The sequence below is a fragment of the Diceros bicornis genome, unplaced genomic scaffold (assembly GCF_020826845.1).
Source record: "Diceros bicornis minor isolate mBicDic1 unplaced genomic scaffold, mDicBic1.mat.cur scaffold_241_ctg1, whole genome shotgun sequence".
Lineage (NCBI taxonomy): Eukaryota > Metazoa > Chordata > Mammalia > Perissodactyla > Rhinocerotidae > Diceros > Diceros bicornis.
Window position 1 is genome coordinate 271,939 of NW_026691121.1, and position 20,147 is coordinate 292,085.

The following is a 20,147-nucleotide window of genomic DNA, read 5'->3' on the forward strand; positions in this document are numbered from 1 at the left end:
TCTTTCAAAACACCCAACAGGCAAGATTCACAGCCCTGTAACACACATCCACATAACCACAGCACAGACTGGGGAAAAGAACACAGTCATCCCAGGGGCTACGTGCTCTATGCGCTCAGGCCCAGCTGCCCCTTTGGGACAAGTCAGTAACAACACGACTGAGTGTGTAAACTAGTGATTGTCTGAGACCATGGACCTCAGAACACCAGGGTCCCAGATGTCACCCTAGGCAGCAATGGACAGTGTGGGTCATTCAGTGGCCAGGATTAAGGTCTGTTATCTTGGCAAACCAGAGCTCACTCCTGATCCATCAGGCACAGCCAGGGAGGAATGGCCACGATGTACCTGACAGAGAGGCTGGGGGCCTTCTAGGGAATTTCTGCCCAAAAAGAATCATATAAGGAAGTGCGGGGATGCTGGAAATCCTAGTTCACGGGGAGTGGTGAGGTTTATGGAAGAAAGTCCTGTTGTAGGTTTAAAAGCTGCATCATGAATCTTTTCCTCTGGATATGAAACAAGTGGGAAAAGGACTTCCATGGCATGGGCCAGGATCCCAGGAGGATTCCAGTCTAGGCGAAGGGTGAACAGGGAGCCCTAGAGGCGTCCTGATGGGGATATCCTGTCGGCCCTTATTCCATCAGCACATGGTCTTCCTCTGACCTTGTCCTTTCCACATGCAAACTTTTATCTTTTTACATTTTTTCCTCATTTAGTGTTGATGCAAATCCAGAGACTGATTAGAAAACGGTAACTTCCAATATTTGATCAAAAGAAACCTCAATGGGAGAAGCAGAAAACATTCCTTCTTCCTGGAAAGCTGTAGAAAGACAGCCGCTGTCCTGGGGACGGACATGGTCCTGGCAAGTGGTATTTGAAAGACACCCACATTTCAGTGGTTGTTGCTCTGCCTGGGAAAGTCCCTCCAACCTCTACATCCAGGGAGATCTGAGGGGCTGTCTCTGCTCCTGGCCCAGGTGAACCACACTGAAATGCACCTGTCCTCTGAGGAAGGGGGACTTGAGAGTGTCATTCAGTAGCCAGGGAGGGGACTGGCCGTCCTCCCTTCTCCCACATACCATAAGCTCTGACCATACATGAGTTCTTAATTCAAGGCAGAATGTGAGATTCTGTGTCTCATTTACATGAGCATGAGAAGTGAAAGAACCACACCACAACACCCAGGCTGTGACAGAAACAAAACTTACTACAACATTCAAATCTGATATTTACTCTTAAACATATACTAATGCTCTTCCTCAATGGATAAACAGTCCCTGGGGTGGAGATGTCAGGGATTTGGAGGGGGGTCGTGCCCTCCATCTGGGGCTTTAGTGGAAACCAGGGAAAGTCTTCAGATGTCCTCCTTTACTTGGGATGGGGGGGGAAGAGCTGACCTGGTGCACCCCGAGGGTCCCAGTGGCCCTGCTGCTCAGGAGGAGCTGAACTTGTGGTCTCCAGAGGGTTATGGCTCATCGCCAAGGGCACGGTGGCTGAAAAGAAGAAACAGACTATTTTGGGGTGCCTCTCTGAGATTCACGGCACACCTCCCTGCCCCCCTTCACTCTTATCCAAACCCTGTGCCGAGTGCTCAGTCCACCAACAGCACCCTGTTTGTCCCTGATGCAGGAGGCATCATTTAGCATCACCCATTTCAGAGGAGGCAACCGAGTCCCAGAGAGAAGAGGGGAGCGGCCTGTCCCAGGCCTGGTCAGCACTGGAGCTGGGATCTAGGCCCATGCTTAGCCCGAAGCTGTACTGAGCCCCTGGATTCAGTCGCTGCTGCTCCTGACACTCACTCGGCCCTAAACTGGAGGATGTCCGGTTCCTCTTTCTCCTGAAGAGCCGCATTTTGCTCGCCTTCTGGTGTGCGGGCTCCAGCCGGCAGGAGACCCAGTAGCTACAGGACAGAGTGGACCTGTGAGCTACCAGGAGCCACACCTCAGGTGCCCCTCCCAGAGTCTGCCAGCAGCTGAGTCCTGGTGCCCCATGAGTCACCACGCTACGAGTTCTGAGGCTGATCAGCGATCCAGGCCACAGGCTCTGGAGCTGGTCATCAGAGAGAGTCTGCCCTGCCCTCACCCAAGTCCTGTCCCCCTCACCTCTCATGGACACTGATGGGCTCCATGGCCTGGAACCAGGCCCCAAATCGCTCATCGGGCTCCAGGTCATATGAATTTGCAGCCTGCTGGAGCAGCTGGATCCTATGGATGACTTTGAATTTCTGGGAGGAAGGACAGGATGCAGACAGGGCTTGGGTGGGGAACGCTGCCAGGGACTTGTGTGGAGTGAGGATCTGGTCTGGGGTCTGTGCTCACTCGGGAACCCTCCTTCCTTCCCACTCCATTCAGGACTTGCCTGTCCTCACAGTTGGCTTGAATTAGTTCCTCATCCAGGAAGGTGTCCTTGATGCCAGCCCCTCCCGCACCCGCCAACGTGATGGGATGCCCAGCTTTGTGGATCTGACTCTCCCAATAAATGTAAGACCCAAGGGATGAGGCCAGAGAAAGTCTTGCCAGGGGAGGTCTCTGATTTCCACATCCCCACCCTCCCCATAACTGCTCACGTCACACCATTTCTGGAAGTTGACCCAATTTCCCTGGAAGGGAGACAGCCAATGTCCATCAGAAACAGCCCCCTAAGCCCATAACCAACCCCCATCCCACCCCTTCTCAGGCTGCAGGAATGTCAGGGCCCAGCAGAGGGCAGACCTTCCACAAAGAGAACTTGACACTGGGCCAGGCTCTGGGCTCCAGGGCAGGAGGAACAGGGGAGCTGAGGCCAGAGACCTTATGTAGCACACCCTCTCTGATGACAGACGGGGAGACTGAGGCCTCAGGGAGGAAGGGACAGCTGGAACACAGAAGTGCTTCCTCACTTGCAGGGGCTGATGGCACTCCCCCAGGGGCAGGACCCGAGGGGGAGGCTGAATCCATCTCAGACACAGCCTCCTGCAGCTCTGCAGGCAGGCAGCTATGAGCTTCACCAGCCCAGGTAGACTGGTGGGGGGCTTATGCGGAGCATCTATTCACGCATTGCTAAGATGGGCCTGACTCCCCAGCTCCCAGGGGTGGCTATGGGGCTCTCATGAGAGGAGGTTTGCCAGATACTGAGAGCTCAGGTCCCAGTGCAGGGCTCTCGCCTCCCAAACCTCAGGATCCTGCTCCCTGGCCCCACCTCCAGGCTCACTCACTTCCAGATCATCCTCCATCCCAATGTCCAGCAGCTTCAGGTGATTGAGGAACGTGCCCAGGAAGGGGACGACACCCTGTGAAATCAGGGTGGGAGTGGTGAGATGAGTCCCACCTCTCAGGTGCCCCCATGGACCCTCCCCCAAATCCCTTCACCCCAGCCTCCTGCCCACCACAGACTCCCACAGAGAACAGCCTAGGACCCTCAGCGGCCTCCCCCCAGTTGCCCCCTCCAGGACCACCCAACTTCCCCAGTCACCTCCCAGGGGCGGCTTTTGGCAAATCCCAGGGTATGTGGTCCCTGCCCCTCCCCTCCCTAACCCATCCTGGGCCCAGCCCTTCCAGGCCTCCTCCTGGTCACTTCAAGGGCAGGCATTTCAGGCTCTTGGGCTCCTGGAGCTGGGCTGGAGGAGGAGGGACCCCTCTCTTAGGGAGGCCTCCAGCCGTGAGGAGAGTGACCCCTCCTCTGACACCTGGACCCTCCCCCTCAGGCCACCTCACCTGCTGCTGCTGCCTCTCCTGGGCTCCCTGCGGATCCATCTCATGGGTGGCCCTCACAGATGACACCTCCTGCAGGGTCAAGGACAGGCTCAGGGAGGCCATGTTCCCTTCCCCGTGTCTCCCAGGGCCCTGATCTTGGACCCTGGCCATCTGGTGTCTATGGCTGCTCCCATTCCAGGGTGCCCTGATGCTAGATCACTCCCAGCTCCAACACTCCCTCCTCTGTGCCCTTAGGCCTGCCCAGGCCCCTAAGCCTCTCTCCTCATCAGGAAAGTGTGACAAGGACTCCCCATGCCTCCCAGGGTCCCCTGAGGACTCAGTGTCATCTGACTGTCACCAGTGCTGTCCCCTCCCCCATCGAGGAGGAGGAGCACAAAGCTGCTGCACATTCCTCTCCCCCTTGTACCTCATCACCCCTGTGAGGCCTGCACCACAGATCATCTCCCTCCATTTCCCAGATGAGGAGACCGAGGCCCATAGAGGGGCAGTGAATTGCTAAGGGGCCCACAGAGGAGACCGCTGCCCCTCGCAGCCAGAGGCCCTGGCCCCCGGCCTTCACTCCTCCTCCAGACACACCTCTGACCAATGTCCTGTCCTCTGGACTCTCGGGGTGTGTTGAGGCCCTCAGTCAACCTGAGCCATGGATGGAGAGGCACAAGGTTTCTCGGTGTCCCATGCAAGTGGCTTCTGTGTTTTCCAGCCCCCAGGGATTTTCTGACACCAGGCTGGACCTGAGGCCATGCCAAAGGCCTCAGCTCCCTAGAATCGCCTCAGGATGGTCCCTGCACAGAACTCCTCCTTCATTCACTCAGGAAGGGGACCCCATTGTGCCACATCTGAGTGACAGTGTAGGGGGTGACCACGGCACTGTGTAATGGTGACATTTGCATCCTTTTTCACTTGGAAACTTCTAATGTCCCTTCTCCTTTCTCAGCTCTCATGTTTGAAGTCTGTGGTCTGAGCCTTTGCACAATCCTTAGGCCCCTCCTGCCAGGGCCTCGATGGAGGCCATTAAGAATCTGTCAGGAAGGTCCATTAAGAATCTGTAGGTTCCCTGATAATTCTCATTGCCATCTGGGGCGTATCCTTGACGACAACGCCCTGGGGGAGACTCACTGGTTTGTCAGCAGTGACCACTATCGGGCTAGAGTGCACAGTCCCAGAGAGCACACAGTTCTGTCCCAGATCCACCATTTGGCCCAAGGCTGGGCAGCTCCTATGTTCACAAGGCCTGTGTGACCTCACAGTGCCCATCCCTGGGACAGGCAGAGTGCCCTCCCCTGTGAGGTGCAGTGAAGACAGAAGGAGCAGCAGGGGCCTGGCTTCCTGAGGACAGACTGGGCTGCTTTAGGAAGAAAGGAACCCCCACTCATTCCATCCACCCGCCAGCCTGGAGGATGATGAGGGCCAGCTGATGGGTTCCCATGGAAGCCAGACACCTGCTCATTCTGCCAGCTCCTCACCTCTTGGAACAGTCCAGGCGACACCACTGTATCCCGTGACCAAGGCCTCCTGCCCCAAACAGTCCCCACCTGACCCTGCAGCTCACACCCCCGCTTCCTGTCCAGCTGGACAAGACAGACCATTATTTCTCGGGGAACCTTAAGTGAAAAACTTACCAAAGCACATCCTGCCTGGTCCCTCCCCACCTCACCTCCCGTCCTTCCAGATTTCCAGCCTCCACTCACCTCCTTGAGAAGCTTCCTGCTCTCCCGGTGGCATGTTTGGAAGATCTTTTCAACTATTTTACAGTTCTTCCTGAGGAGGGAAAAAACGAAAGAAACACTGTGGAGTGGTTTTAGGGTAAATCCCTTTTATTTGAAAACCCAGAAGATCCAGAAAGCCTGGATGAGCATTTTCACTGTGTCCTCTGAGCCCTGAGGTGTCTGGGACTGGGGAGGGGCTCTCCTATTGTCACCTGGGGCCTCCATTCTCTTATTTTCTCAGCAGATGTGTTTTAAACAGTCTTAATTTCACGTGGACAGAGAGTTCTGTTGCTGCAAACACTTGAAAATCTTCAATTTGGTTCAAGCCATGATCTGTCACTTAGGGAAACTGATTCCTGAAGCAGAACCACTGGCCTAAGTTTTCAGAAAGACTTGAAGCCTGCCAACCAGGTCAGACCCTAACCCCAGGGTTTGCTGTCTCCCAGGAGGTCCCAACTGACTGAAGGGCAATGCCAGCCCTGTGGGGGGTGTCTGGTCCACCCAGGTGGTGCTCGCATGGAGAGAGGCCTACCCACCTGGACACCTGTCTCCACGACTCTTTTAAACGTTGAATGGAGGGGCCCTCCAGAGCCCAGAAGATTGCATGGAGAGAGGAAAGGTTCCTCAGTCCGTGGCATTCCTGGGGAAGGGAAGAGAATGAGCTGTGAGGGGGAGCTGGAGCCCTGCTTCTTCTGGCTTCTGTCCCCTCATTGACGTCTCCTGTCCTGGATGAGACAGCGGCTCAGGGAACCCGGAAAAGGCACAGCTGGAACCAGATGAGGAATACTTCCAGGGAGGATGATTTTAGCTCAACCCAAGAAAGGAGCCCAGGAAGGGGTGAGCTTCCCACCACTGGGACCAGGAGTCAGGTCATCGAGGCCTGGCAGGAGGGGCCTAAGGTTTGTGCAAAGGCTCAGACCACAGACTTCAAACATGAGAGCTGAGAAAGGAGAAGGGGCAGTTCCCCCGACTCCAGAGAGGGGCTCCCAGGGCTCCCACATCTTACCTTGGCCACCTGGATCCAGAGCTCCACCACCCTGGCCCTGTCCTGGGCCGTCATGCTCGGGTCCCCAATGCAGGTGGTGATGATACATTCGACCACTCTGTTAAAGTGGGTCATGGTGGCATGGATGGTCGGTGCCAGGTGCTGAATGCCCCTGTTGTCACCCTGGGACCAGATGGGGTCCAGGAATTCGTGGGGCCTCACTGTCTTGAACAGCTCCTGGGGAGGACAGGGAGTGTCACCCAGCCCTGCCACAGCCCAGCTCAGTGTCCACAGCCCCCAGTCCCAGGCTGGGTCAGTGGTGAGAGCTGGAGCTCAGGAAGCTGAGAATGTGGCCTGAGGCTTGTGGGAGTCCCTGGGTGTTGCCTGTGTTCCCTGAGGGCACCCAGCACAGGATGACCCAGGAACCGATACTGTGGCGCGGGATAGTGACATTTGCTCCCAGCCCAGTCTCACTTCCTCCAAACACCAGAACTCGGCTCCTGCATGACCATCTCTAGGGGCATCTTCCACCCATTCTGACCATCCTAGGGTCTGACTCCTCTTTCAGATGCACATTCCCCCAAGGCAGCAACAACCAGGGGCTTTGTTTGTCTGCCTTGTAGTCATGTACACATTAAGTGCCTAATTAGTGTTGAGGCTGTTGAGGCCTCCTGGGCAAATGAGTGAAGTACCCAAGGACAAGACAGCACTTCAGTGTGCTCCCCTCCCCCACCAAGGCGCAGACTCTGCCCAACTTCCTCTCTGCTCCACCTCATCCATCTGCACAGCCACTCTGCATGGCAGCTGCTCTCAGTGTCAATCTCTCCTGTCCACATGAGGACAGCAAAGGCTCGAGAGTTAAGAGGGCTGCTCAGGTCACATGAGGGTATGTGGGGAAGCAAGAGGTTGGACCGAGATCATGGGATTCTGGATCAGGAAATGGCAGGTCTGGGGCAGCTGATGGCACAGGGAAGGCCTGCCCCACCTGCCCTGAGAGCCCCGCTGCTCACCACATCCATCAGTGTCAACTGCTCTGCCACCAGCCAGGGAGGGAACTCCAAGAAGTCAGGCTTCTCCTCCCTCAGCAGGTTCTTGGTGGTCACGTCCCAGGGGCAGGCGGGCTCTGGGACTGGATCTGGCTCTGCTGTTATCTCTCCAGGTGGAGGAAGGATTCTCCCTGGAGCCAATGGTGGAGCTGGCTCCAGCTCAGGAGCTGGCACTGGGGCTGGAGCTGATGGTGTTGGTGGCTCTGGCCCTGGAGGGACTAATGGAGGTGACACTGGCTCCAGCTCTAGCACAGGTGGTGGAACTAGAGCTGGAGCTGGATCTAGCCGTGGAGCTGGCCCTTGCTCTGGCGCTGGAGCTGGAGGGAGCTCTGGAGATGGTACTGCAGGAGGAGAAAGAAACAGTGTCACTCAAGTAGCTGACTTCCCCTGTGCCTGTCAAAGCCAGGAAAGACCCCACTGCCTTGAAGTGAACCAAGCCTCTGAACATTCTACAAATTGTCATCCGAGACTGCAGTCGCCTCACCTTCCAGCTCTGCCTCAATGGGCCGTGGATGCTCCAGCTGGACCTGGAGAAGGTAGGCGTGGCCCTGCAGCCCCGAGTAAGGCAAGCTGAGATGCAGAGAGGCCAGCTTCATGCTGAAGCAGAGATAGTGCAGGAGCTCGCAGAAATCCTGCCCTGGGTTCGGGCAGGTTCCCACCAGAGAAGAGATGGCACTGGGGGAGGCAATTGGGCAACAGAGTCAGAGGCCTGGCCTTTCCCTCCACGCTTCTCACCCAAGGCACCCTGGCTTGTGACTGGACCCTATGCCTGCCCCTCTCCATCCAGGTGAGAGCCACATGGCAGCGCTGACCCCTGTGAGGCTGTCCTGGCAGTGGCAGGCCTGCTTATCCAGCAGGTTGACACAGAGTCTGTTGTGACTCTCTTCCCACTGACACTCTTCTCCTGAAGGTCTGGGACACAGCCCACCCCAGCCCTCCATGCACTTGTGCAACTGGATTGAGCACTGAGACAGATGTGTGACCAGGTTGCTCACACACCTCCTGTTCTGGGCTTGGAGGCGGTGGTCAGAAGAGGTAGATGTGGAGAAGGGGAGGCAGATTCAAATGGGTCTGTGGTGGGAATGGGTTTCTAGGGGAGAACTCAGCCCAGCCACCCCTCTGGTTCCCAGGGGTCCTGGCACCCATCCATAGCTCTTTGACTCCTGTCCTCCTGGAGTGGAAGCCACCGGGCCTCTGCCTTCCCATGAGAATCAAAAGATGCGTGAGATGCGGCTTCTGACAGGCTCCCCTCAGCCACAGCCTCCATCTCTCCCCCCACAGCTTGTTCTTTAGAGACAGGAGGCCGTCCTTCTGCACCCAAAGACCACTCACTTTTTTAGGTGGTCCTGCGCTCTGCCCTCCTGGCTGGAATAAGGGGAGATGCCTTCAGAGGTAAAGGAGGCTATGAGGGCATCCCTTGGGATGGACGGTGGATGACAAGACCTGCGAATGATGTCGAATGTCAATGTCTGACTCTCAGACGGAAATTGAGGCCACACATTGTGTCTCCTTCATTCACTGGGTTTACTGTCTCCAAATGTCCTGCATGCAGTAGGTGCTTAATCTACATGGTTGAATGAATGTAATCCACCCAGAACCATCCCAGACACCTGAGTGGGCCTAGGGCCTCTCTGCTGCCCCAGAGATCCTTGACTGGCTACCCCAAGGAAAAGGACCAGGACCAGCTGGATGGACTCTCCAACTCCTTGACAGGGTGGTTTCCATGTGCTTTTCCAAACTCAGAAAGGCCGCATCTCAGACATGGGTGAGGCAGACTACTTGTCACGGGGAAGAGAGAAATAAACACCATGAACAACCACAGCACGTCCACAGCCCTCTCTGCAGAGCCAGGCACCAGGTAAGCACCCACCATGGCTGATCCCATTAGTTCCTGCAAGATCCCCATGAAATTTATCCTCTCCCACCCCACTTTTCAGAGGAGCAAACTGAGGCTCAGAGAGATTTGGTGACACTCCCAGGACATACAGCTGGCAGGGGGCACAGTCACCACTGTGTTGAGGAGGGAGTGGGCACTCACCTAGTAAACAGCTGGTCCAGGACCTGGTGGGATGTGTCTAAGGCCGAGTAGTTGACCATGAAGGTGGTGAAGCTAGAGATGTTCCTCCTCAGGAAAGCTGGTGCGATGGACTCTGTCAGCTTCTCCATCACTCCTGTCTGGAGGGCCCGCATCCTGCAGGCCTCATTGAAATTCACGGTGGACTCATCCTCACACTGAGGGAGAGGAGGAGGTACATACACTCAATGACATCATGGTGAACCAGCGGGAGGATTGAGGTGACTTTCTACCCTCCTGTGTAGCTGGTGGGAAGGAGTGGAGGTCCAGATTCCTTTGGGAGTGGGGCTGTGGAGCACTCTAATGAGAAAATCCTGGGGGGTTCCAGGGGAGACTCAGATTTGAGTCTGCATTCTAGTAGTGCCTTGGTCATCTCAGAGTCCTGGGTATGAAGACCCCTCTGCACCCACACTCACCTCAAACCAGCCCTCTTCATTGATGGACTGGTGCACCTGTGTCCTCTCCAGGGAGATGGCAAACTGGAAACCATCTACCAGCTCCTCAACCATCACTTGGGTGCAGCTCTGCAGTGACAGTGCCCAGAAGTCAGGCCAGGAGGCATCAGGGACCTGCCTGGACTTTGCCACAGAGGGAAACCCCACCAGAGTTCAGGCACAGAGGGGCATCTGCATAGTCTCCATCAGGGAAGGAATGTGATGACACCTGGACGGCCTGGGATTCACATGTGGGTAGAAGAGCTTGGTCCCCAGCACTCACCATCCTCTCCTGCAGCCAAGATCTTCAGTATGAACATGACACACCACCAGATCTCCACCATTTAGCTACCTGCTCCTGCTCAGGGTGGTTCCTCCTCATACTACCTTCTCTAACTCCACCTCCCACGTACACACACACACACACACTGAGGGTCAAGGGGTGTGGGGCTGTCCATTTGGGATCACAGTTGTGGCCTGACCTAGAGTGGCCTGCCCTGGGCTACGCTGTTACCTGATGGTTCCTCCTGCCAAAAGGCCACAGACATTCGAGGTGAGGGCTGAGCCAATGTCTAAAGCGACTTAACATGCTCTCATTCTTGGCTTTCCGGGAGCCAGAGCCTCGGAAAGTCACAGGACAACACGAGAACATCCTGCTGTGTCGAGTGTCTCCACTCAAATGAACTGGACAGGAGGCTGTGGTTACAATGTGGGTGCCTGGTAACCAGAGTTCTAAGTTCTGTTGGGGGCTGTCACCAAGGAAGTGAGGTCACTTCTTCAAGGTTCTATTACTTGGCCCCTTCCTTCAATCAGACCCACCTAAAGCCCCCTCTAGGCTGTTGGCTGCTCTCCCTCCTTGCCCATGTCATCTCCATCACTGTACACAAATATCCATCACCACCCTCCCCACAGCTCCTTGGGAGTGGAACCAGTGGCCAGCTTTGAGGAGACAGAGCTGAAGTCACACCTCTTTTATCCTACCAGTTCTGTGTCCTGGAAAAGCCACTGTGCCTCTCAAGATCTCCCCAGTCTCCCAACCTGCACAATGGGGATGGTGCTAAAAACAGCTTTCTAGGAACATCGTCAGGTGTATATGAAATAATACCTACGACACCTGTGGATTGGTGTCACATGTGTCTAATGCTGAACCTCCCATCTATGTCAGTTCCATCTGTGCAGCCTCCACAAACCCCCACTCCATACTTCTTGTCACACATCATTGGCCTGAATTTGGTCTGGTCACTCTTATCTGCAAGAAGGGTTAGGAATTTTATCTTTTAGTTTGTTGAATTGCCACCCAAAATAAAACTGATTCTCTGTTCTGAATATTAAGGGAGAAGGTGAACAGTGGAAACTACCCGTGCTCTCGCCCTACACTAACCTTCAAGTTGAAGGGGAGGAGATGAGCTTTTCAGATAAATCAATCATGTATTTACCTACCACAGGCTCTCTTTTCTTGTTGTTTATTCATCCACAGAGAACAAGTAGTCTTGCTTCCAAGCCAGAATGTATGAGACGTCCACTGCCCTCTGTTCCCAGCAGAGTAACCAGAACCAATTTGTTGGCTTTTATTTGCCTGGCAAACACTCATACATATATATAATGCATGTATCTATGTATATCATATACATGTATGTATACATGACAGAATACTCACATACACATGTGTATATCTCTACAATTTCAGCTTCAATAAGCTAAATTTCCGGTTTGTATTGACTCTAAATAACTCTGCATTTTAACTTGTTAGGTCCGTTTTGGTTTGTTTTCCCCAAACTTTCTGGTTAGTCCTCTGGGCACTTCTCAATTGGATAACTGTTATGGTTTTCATTCATTGTTGTGCTTTCATTTTCTCTTTTTAATAAACATATTTGTTGAAATATGACATACAATCAGAATAGAGCACAAATCCAAGTGTAAAGATTGATAAGTTATCAAAAAGGGTACACATATGTTAACACCACCCAGGCCAACAAACAGAACATGACCAGTTCTATTTATAGTAGATTATACATGATATATAGAATAGATAATAACCGCAGTTACCCAGATTATTATTCCTCCTTTTTCAGGAAGTAGCACACTGAATGGCAATGCATAAAGCAAATTTGGTCATGATGTGGCCTCCTTCAAAAATATAGCTGGATTTGCAAGGTTAATTTTTTTTAGGAATACATGAGTTTAGTTCCAGAAAAAAAGAGGCTTGTAAATTTCCTTTCCTCTAATGACTTTGTAAGATTTTTGTAGCAAAGTTAAGCTATTCTTATAAAATGAATCAAAAAGTTTTTCCCATTTTTCCTGTTCTCTGGGAGAGCTAGAGTCAATGTGTATTATTTCTCTCCTGAATGTTTGCTGGAATTTGCCAGCAGAGGTGTTAGCCACAATGAAATGTGGGAATGTTTTAAACTATGGATTCAGTTTCTTCTTCAGACATGGGACTATTCAGATTTCTCATTTCTTCTTGAGACAGTTTTGGTAACTTTCATTTTCCTGGCAATTTGTGAATTTCATCTAAATGTTCAAATGTATTGACATGTTATTTATAATGACACGTGTGTTGTCAGGGAAGGTCTGGGGTGAATATCTTGGGGGCGGAAGTCAAGCTCAGCTCATGTGTCCCCGCAACTTCAGGCACCTGGATGCTGGAGGGAGAGCTTGTGCTCATGGCAGGACGAGAGGCTGAATGCTTTTCTTTTTTTCCTCTGCTCTCCATTCACACCAGCTCAGGAGACCTTGTTCCTGGCCAAGTTGGCGTGCAGGCAACGCCCCATGTAAATTCTTCCAGGCCTGGTGGATATTTGGAATTTTTTTTCTCACATGTTCTCTTGAAACCACATGGCCACATTTGTATAATATTCTCTCTTTATTTTCTATTTGAATCAGTTTTGGTAATCACATTTTCAATTTTTAAACTTTACAAGGCTGTGTCTCTTAGACTCCTAAGTGTTTTCAGTTTTAACTCCTTCAAACTTCTCCCGGATGTTTCTGCCTTATGGTGATTCCTTCTTCATCGGAGCTCTGAAGCTCATCCTAGCTGCCTGGTTGTTGATGGTGGCAGATACATGAGTTTCATGGGGCAGGAGTTTAGGCAGTTTGATTGCCAGCCTTCTGCTGCACCATTCTCAACCCACAGACACCGTGCTTCTCTGCTTGTCCCAGAGGCTTCAGTTGTAATTACTCTTCCTCCCCAGGGCTATCTCCAATCTCATGTTGATATTATTGCTGTTCTCTGAAGCATTTGATGATGTGTTCAAATGAACAAGCATTTTGGATCCTGAACCAAAGAAGCATTTACCAAACGCACTCTGAATGTGATCTGCTTTTCCATTCATTAAACTTTTCTCATAAACTTAATCACTTTTCTCCATGTGTGTGGAATTCAGTAAGGACGTTCCAGAGCCCAGGTGATGTTACTTGATTTAGCTATAAATTCTAAGGCTTCAGGAGAGCTGTTGCCACAGATGGAATGAGTTGGCTGGGCATTCTTCCTTCATTAAGTGGTTGCATTGGATTTGAAGATAATTGTGGTTTGAGTCTTTTCCCTAAGGAGCCCCATCCCTCTCAGCAGGTTTCAGTACAAGAACTATCAGTATGTTCTGGCCTTGGTTTTTGCCGTTGAGGAAATCAACAGAAACTCCCATCTTTTACCCAACATATCTCTGGGAGTTGATCTCTATAATGTCCTGCACAGTGAACAGAAGGCACTGGAGAGTTCCCTCATTTGGGTCTCAGGGCTGGGCAAAGACAACCCAAATTACACCTGTAGGAGAGAGAGCAAGTCTCTAGCAGTCCTTACTGAAACAACATGTGCAATTTCTGCCCAGATCGGAACACTGCAGGAACTGTACAAATTTCCGCAGGTAAGGCTGTGTGGGATGGGGAGACATAAAATCATGTCTACTTTGATGCCATTCTCAGGTGCCTGAAAAGGAAGAAAGGAGGAGACTGTGTTTATGCATCTCTCACAGGATGTAATCTCCAAGGATGAGTGTATAGAGTCTTAGTGAGGTATGCACATTTCCTTTATTTGGCAGCCCTAAGCACTATGATTTCATCCATGTCCATTGATAACAAGGTTCCAGGGACCATCTGCTCTTGGCCAGATTGGGTCCCAAGCCTGAGTCAACAAGTCACTTGCATGAACATCATTTGCAGTGATGCAAATGAGCTGCATCAGAGGAGGCAATGTCAGGTGTAAGGTGCAAGGGTCAGAAAGGGCCCATGTCACTCAGGGCTCAGACAAGAACGTTCCAGCATCACAGCCTTCAAAGTGCAAGATAGGGAGGGACAGCCTCACACACCCAGGGCCCAGGGCAGCCACAGGACATTCTGTGTGTGACCCATGCAGGGCTGCACACCAATCATGAGTGCAGAAACACCTCAAGCCCATGAGGCCCTGCCTGGGGAAGCAAAAGTCATGCTGAATTTATAAGATTCCAAATCAGTAACTCAAGATCAATGCAGAAATAAAGTTGCATTTTTGATTTTCTAAAAATTGATCTCCTTTCCTTTTCCTCAGTTCTTTTAACCATGCTCATTCCGGGATCAATATGTTCTGATGATCCACTTCTGCACCCTCAACATTGGTTTCCTCCATTATTAATGCTGTTGTGAGAAATTCCTCCCTTTCCTCACCCTAAAGCAGAGGATACTAGCTGGAAGGAACCCCTGTATTCGCCATCACCCCAAACATCTATGACTATGACAAAGGTCACACACACCTCTATGGCCCTGGAGCAAAGGGGATTTCAAGGCAGTGAAACCATAGTTCTATATGATTCTGTAATGGCGGATACATATTACTATGCATTTGTCAAAACCCATAGAATGTACAACACAAAGAGTGACCCTAATTCGAACTATGGACTTTCATTAATTATAACGTATCTGGACTGGTTCAGGAATTATAACAAATGTACCACAGTCAAGTTAATAATTTGTAGTTAATAATGTTACAGTAATAATGTTATATAAGTTATATAGATTACTAATGAGATGTTAATAATAGGAAAACTATGCTGGGAGGGATGAGGGGATATATAGGAACTCTCTATAATTTCCACTTAATTTTTCTGTAAACCTATAAATGTAAACCGTTATAAGAAATAAAATCTATTTTTTTAAACCATGTTTTCCTGTCTGGTAGCTTCTAGCTACATGTCACCATTGAGAATTTGAAATGTGGCTAGTCTAAATTGAGATGTGCTGTAAATGTAAAATACACTATGCGTTTCAAGGATTTTATATAAAAATATGAATGTATAATACCTCAATAATAATTATATATTGACTACATGTTGAGATAATTCTTTGGAGATGTTGGGTTAAATAAAATATATTAAGATAAAAAAATGAAAGGCTTACATGGCTACTGACTTGGGAATTGCAAGATGCACCACCACACACACACACGAGACTCTGGTTGAGGCAGGGGGTTCTAGATTTTGCAACCACCTCATAAATTTATGGCCTCCCACACTCAAACCCTCCTCTCCTGACTTGGGGCAAGGCTATTGCTAGGGGTTGAATTGTGTCTCCCAAAAGATATGTTGATGTTCGAAACCCTGGAACCTATGAATGTGACCTTATTTGGAAATAGGGTCTTTGCAGATGTGATCAAGTTAAGATGAGGTCCTTAGTGTGGACTCTAAGCCAATATGACTGGTTGGAGAGGAAACAGCATTTGATGACAGAGGCAGAGATTGGACTGATTCAGCTGCAGCCAATGAACACTGATGATTAGCGGCCACCACCGCAAGCTGGGGGAGTCAAGGAAGGGCCTGCTGATACTTTGATAACAGATTTCTAGGCTTCAGAACTGGAAGAGAATGAATTTCCTTTGTTTTAAGTCACCCACTTTGTGGTATTTTGTTACAGCAGCCCTGGAAAGTCATACAACTATAAATGGCAGAGCTCATGTAACACACGAAACATAAAACAGAGGCAGACAAAAGGGGCTTTATTCTCTTCCTTCCAGGTTGGAGTGATTTCTAGACAAATTGGTTGCTGTAGCAGAGGTCCCTGGTGTCACTGTGGTTTTTCTGGGGCCACAGGAGCTGGTGAAGCTGTTGGGCTGTTTGAGGAGACAGAGATAATAGTATGCAGAGCCCTAACTATTATGCTGGAAATTACGGAGATATTTGTGATTCAAGAGTCCTTAACTGGGGAAAAGGCCATCACAAGGTGATTGGAATCAGGTCCGACTTGTCCTTCCCCACTGATGTCTGAGAACAATGGGACCTTGTCCAATTCATGATGAACCAAAGAAGACCTTCCATGTAACCTTATTTATAATATTGAAAATTTTCCAAACTCTTAAGTGTCTATTGATAGGATGCTGGTTAAAGCTATTATAATAAATTTCAATTAAGTAATCTAGTCATTAAAAATCAAATCGGAGTCTATTTTTGAGCAAAAACTAAGTTTAGCTATTATAGGATACCAACGTTGTGAAATGAAATTTTTATGTTTATATACATAAGAGGAAAATTGGCTGGAAGACAAAGCACCAAAATATTAATAGGGAATATCTTTGAAAGATGAACTTACAGTTGACTCAGTTTTCATTTTTGTCTCTCTTTGCTGACCTGATTTTCTACTAAAATGATCATGCAATTTTGGTAATAAGGAAAATTGTGTATTGTTTTACATGACTAGACCATAATCGCTGAAGTTTCTAATGAAACAGGTGGGAGAAATAAGGGATCAGGTGTGTCTCTGACTTTTGTCAGGAAACAGCTCCCAAATCTCTGGCTACAAGAGGAGTGCTGCTTTTCTGGGGTAAGGGCTTAAACAGCTTATTCCCTCTCCAAGGAGTAAATTATCTAACGTGTAGTTCAAGCCTGCAGATAAACTGCTGAACCTAAAAGACAGTTGTCTTCAGATCACTGCTATAATCTCCATCTTCTTTTAGTCTCCTAAGCTGCAGCATCGCTTTATCCATCCTATGTCATCCATGCACCCTTGTTGTTGATGTTAATGGTGGTGGTTGTGTGTGTGTGTATGTGTTTGTGTCGAGGTAAAGGTGAGGGGAGGGAAAAGGTCAAGGAAATAATAATGGCAAAGATTGCATCATAAAATTGAGACTTCACAAGTACTAGCCACCAGTCTTAATCTTACATGCACCTTAAAATCCTATGTCATTAAAATGTGACATTGGTGACAATCCCAACTAAATAAGAATACACTTCTAATTGTTGACTCTGTTTCTCTCTTGAGTTTCTGTCCAACTTTCGTGTTTTCCTTTTTTTTTATTTTGGCAATACTTTAGTTTCTAAAGAATGAAACTCCTAGGAAACAGTCCCTTAATAAACATCGAATCTGATTCCCAAGGGCCAATTATCCAGTCTTATAATGGTCTCTCCACCATCAAAAATGTGAAAGGCCGTTGGCTAGAGTGTAAATCTTGGACGTATGCCAGTGGCACACTGTATTTCCCTAATTGAACTTCTGCACCTGGTTTGGCGGAAACTAAGAGACAGTACTGAACTCTGCAATGTGCAGGATGGCAAAAAAAGGCCAGCCCCAGGCCAACTCCAAGACCCAGAAGGCATTTGTGGATGCCAGCTATTAACCTAAATTATCTTTGTTCCCTCTCAGGACTCTACTGCTTTCTTGCTTTCATTGAGATTCAAAAGTGTTCAACCCAAGGTTTGTTGATGGTGAAGGAAGTGGTTACTACCTCTTGCATTTCTACAGCACTGGGGTTTCAACACAGTCCCTGTGTGTGATTTTGTGTTATCCTACAACCATTTGGAGGTAAGAAAGACAAACATTGTCCTCAACCTGTTTCCGATGAAGAAAGTGTGGCATAGAGATGGTAAGTGAACTTCTTAAGTAATGAAGAGAATATCACACAGAGAATGGAGGCCAATGCTATTTGATCTACAGTTAGACAAATGTATTTGAACCTCTGCTCCCATAGATCCCAACAGATGACCTTGGCGGAGTATGGAACCTCTCTAGGTTGCTTCTTCCTCAACTTGAAATGGGAATGATAATCTGTACAGGATACGACTATTTTGAGGAAATGCAATAAAATAAATAGAACATCTGCACAACATTTCATGGGATGCCTTATGTGTGATAAATGCTTAGTAATGATAGACGTTATTTTAATCAAAGCTACATTTAACTAGATTCTTAATTGCAAAATGAGATAAGGCAAAATGATTCACTCCCTTGTTAATAAATAACTTTATTAGAAAATAATACAAAATGACATTTTGTCAATTGTTTCCATTATGTAAAAATAATGACCCTTCAAATGTTTCTGATACTCATTCTTTATAACCATAAGAGAGTAATCTCATTGTTTCTTCACTTCCTGTGGCCATAGAGGGGCATCTACACTAGGGAAAATTTTTCCAATATTTTGCAGAATATATATGGCTCTTTTGTCTACTTGAATATACTTCTTTTTTTCCCTAAAAATAACACCTTAATCAAATGAGCATGTATAGGTTTTCATTGGAATGTAAATCTACGATATTTGCATTTGAGTATTACATTACTCGCTAAAATGGAAGCTGGTTTAGATTTAGAAAGGATATGGATTTATTGCTGTTAAGGAAGATAAGAGGGTGCAAAATATTTGTACATAATTTGAAAATTACATGGACTCTAAAGACCAGAATTATCCATCAGTAGTTTCTCCTGGGAATACCTAAAACGAGACCCCATTACAACTGCTGTTGTGTGTCCACAATGATGTGCGTGCACATTGAAACAGTGTGCTGTAATAGCCCCTGTGAATATTTTTCCCTAGTATTCCAGACTCTATCCGTCCTACAATCTACTAGCTGACAGACCATGGGCAAGTGACTTCTCTTCTTTGAATCTCACTTTCCTGGTCAGTAAAATGGCCTTAAGAGTTACTGTATGAGGGCTGGCCCTGTGGCTTAGCCGTTGAGTGTGTGCGCTCCACTACTGGCGGCCCGGGTTCGGATCCCGGCGCGCTCCAACGCACCGCTTGTCCGGCCATGCTGAGGCCGTGCCCCACATACAGCAACTAGAAGGATGTGCTACTATGACATACAACTATCTACTGGGTCTTTGGGGGAAAAAAAGGAGGAAGGATTGGAAATAGATGTTAGCTAAGAGCTGGTCTTCCTCAGCAAAAAGAGGACGATTAGCATGGATATTAGCTCAGGGCTGATCTTCCTCAAAAAAAAAAAAAAAAAGAGTTACTGTACGAAGAGGCCTGCTTCAATGATTAAGTAAGATAACTCCAGTGAACTGCCTATTTCAGTACTCATCAGAATAAGTGCACAATAACTGTTCTTCCTATTTCCTCCAACTCAAACACTGATCATAATGCTGGAAATCAGATGACTTCTCTATTGCACACCAGCAATGAAGAACACTTCTTCAGAGGCCTGCAGAAGCAATGCTGGCTAACTGTTAGAGGGGATACTGATGGCATTATGGATGGAAGAAAAACTATGATTTCCTTAGTAAGGGGGGCTCCTGACAATTTTCTAGAGACGAAGGGACTTTTGCTCAGGTACAGACATAGTTCCTGACCCCTGTTACCTTTCTAGCATCCACTGTGTGACACTTGGTGTCCCACGTATTTCTGTGACTATATAGTAAAGCATAATGAGGTACCTAAGACAGTCACATCCATAGAGACAGAAAGTAGGATGGTGGGGGCCAGGGGCTGGGGGAGGGGGATGGGGAGTCAGTGTTTAATGGGGACAGAGTTTCAGTTTAAGAAGATGAAGTGTTCTGGAGATGGATCATGGGGATGGTTGCACAACATGTGAATGTACTTAATGCCCTGAACTGGACGCTCAAAAATGGTTAAAATGGTCAATATTATGTTATGTATATTTTACCACAATAAAAAAAGCCATATAGGTGATAGACTGTGTTGTATAATTGAAATATATACAATTGAAATGTTGTATAATTGAAATTTTGTATAATTGAAATGTTGTATAATTGAAATATATATAATTGAAATTATATATAATTGAAATATAATTGAAACATTAAGGAGAACTTAAATGTTCTCACCAAAAAAAAAAAAAAAAAGATAAGTGAGGTGATGGATATGTTAATTAACTATATAGGAGGAATACATGTATCAAATACATGTATCAAATCATCACAATATATACTCTAAATATCTTACAATTTTCCTTGTCAATTATACCTCAATAAAGCTGAAAAAAAAGGCACTAGTCATACGAAAGGAAGCTACTACTGG

At 48.4% G+C, this 20,147-nt stretch overlaps 1 long non-coding RNA gene across 1 annotated transcript; it reads right to left on the minus strand.

Annotated features, from left to right (window-relative positions):
• Window positions 1–1,403: 1,403 nt before the first annotated feature.
• LOC131402737 (uncharacterized) lies at window positions 1,404–2,312 on the minus strand. Its single transcript, XR_009218927.1, has 3 exons — window positions 2,100–2,312; window positions 1,797–1,897; window positions 1,404–1,490 (listed from the first exon to the last, which is right to left on the minus strand). It is a non-coding gene; the product is annotated as an uncharacterized LOC131402737 (long non-coding RNA).
• Window positions 2,313–20,147: the final 17,835 nt, after the last annotated feature.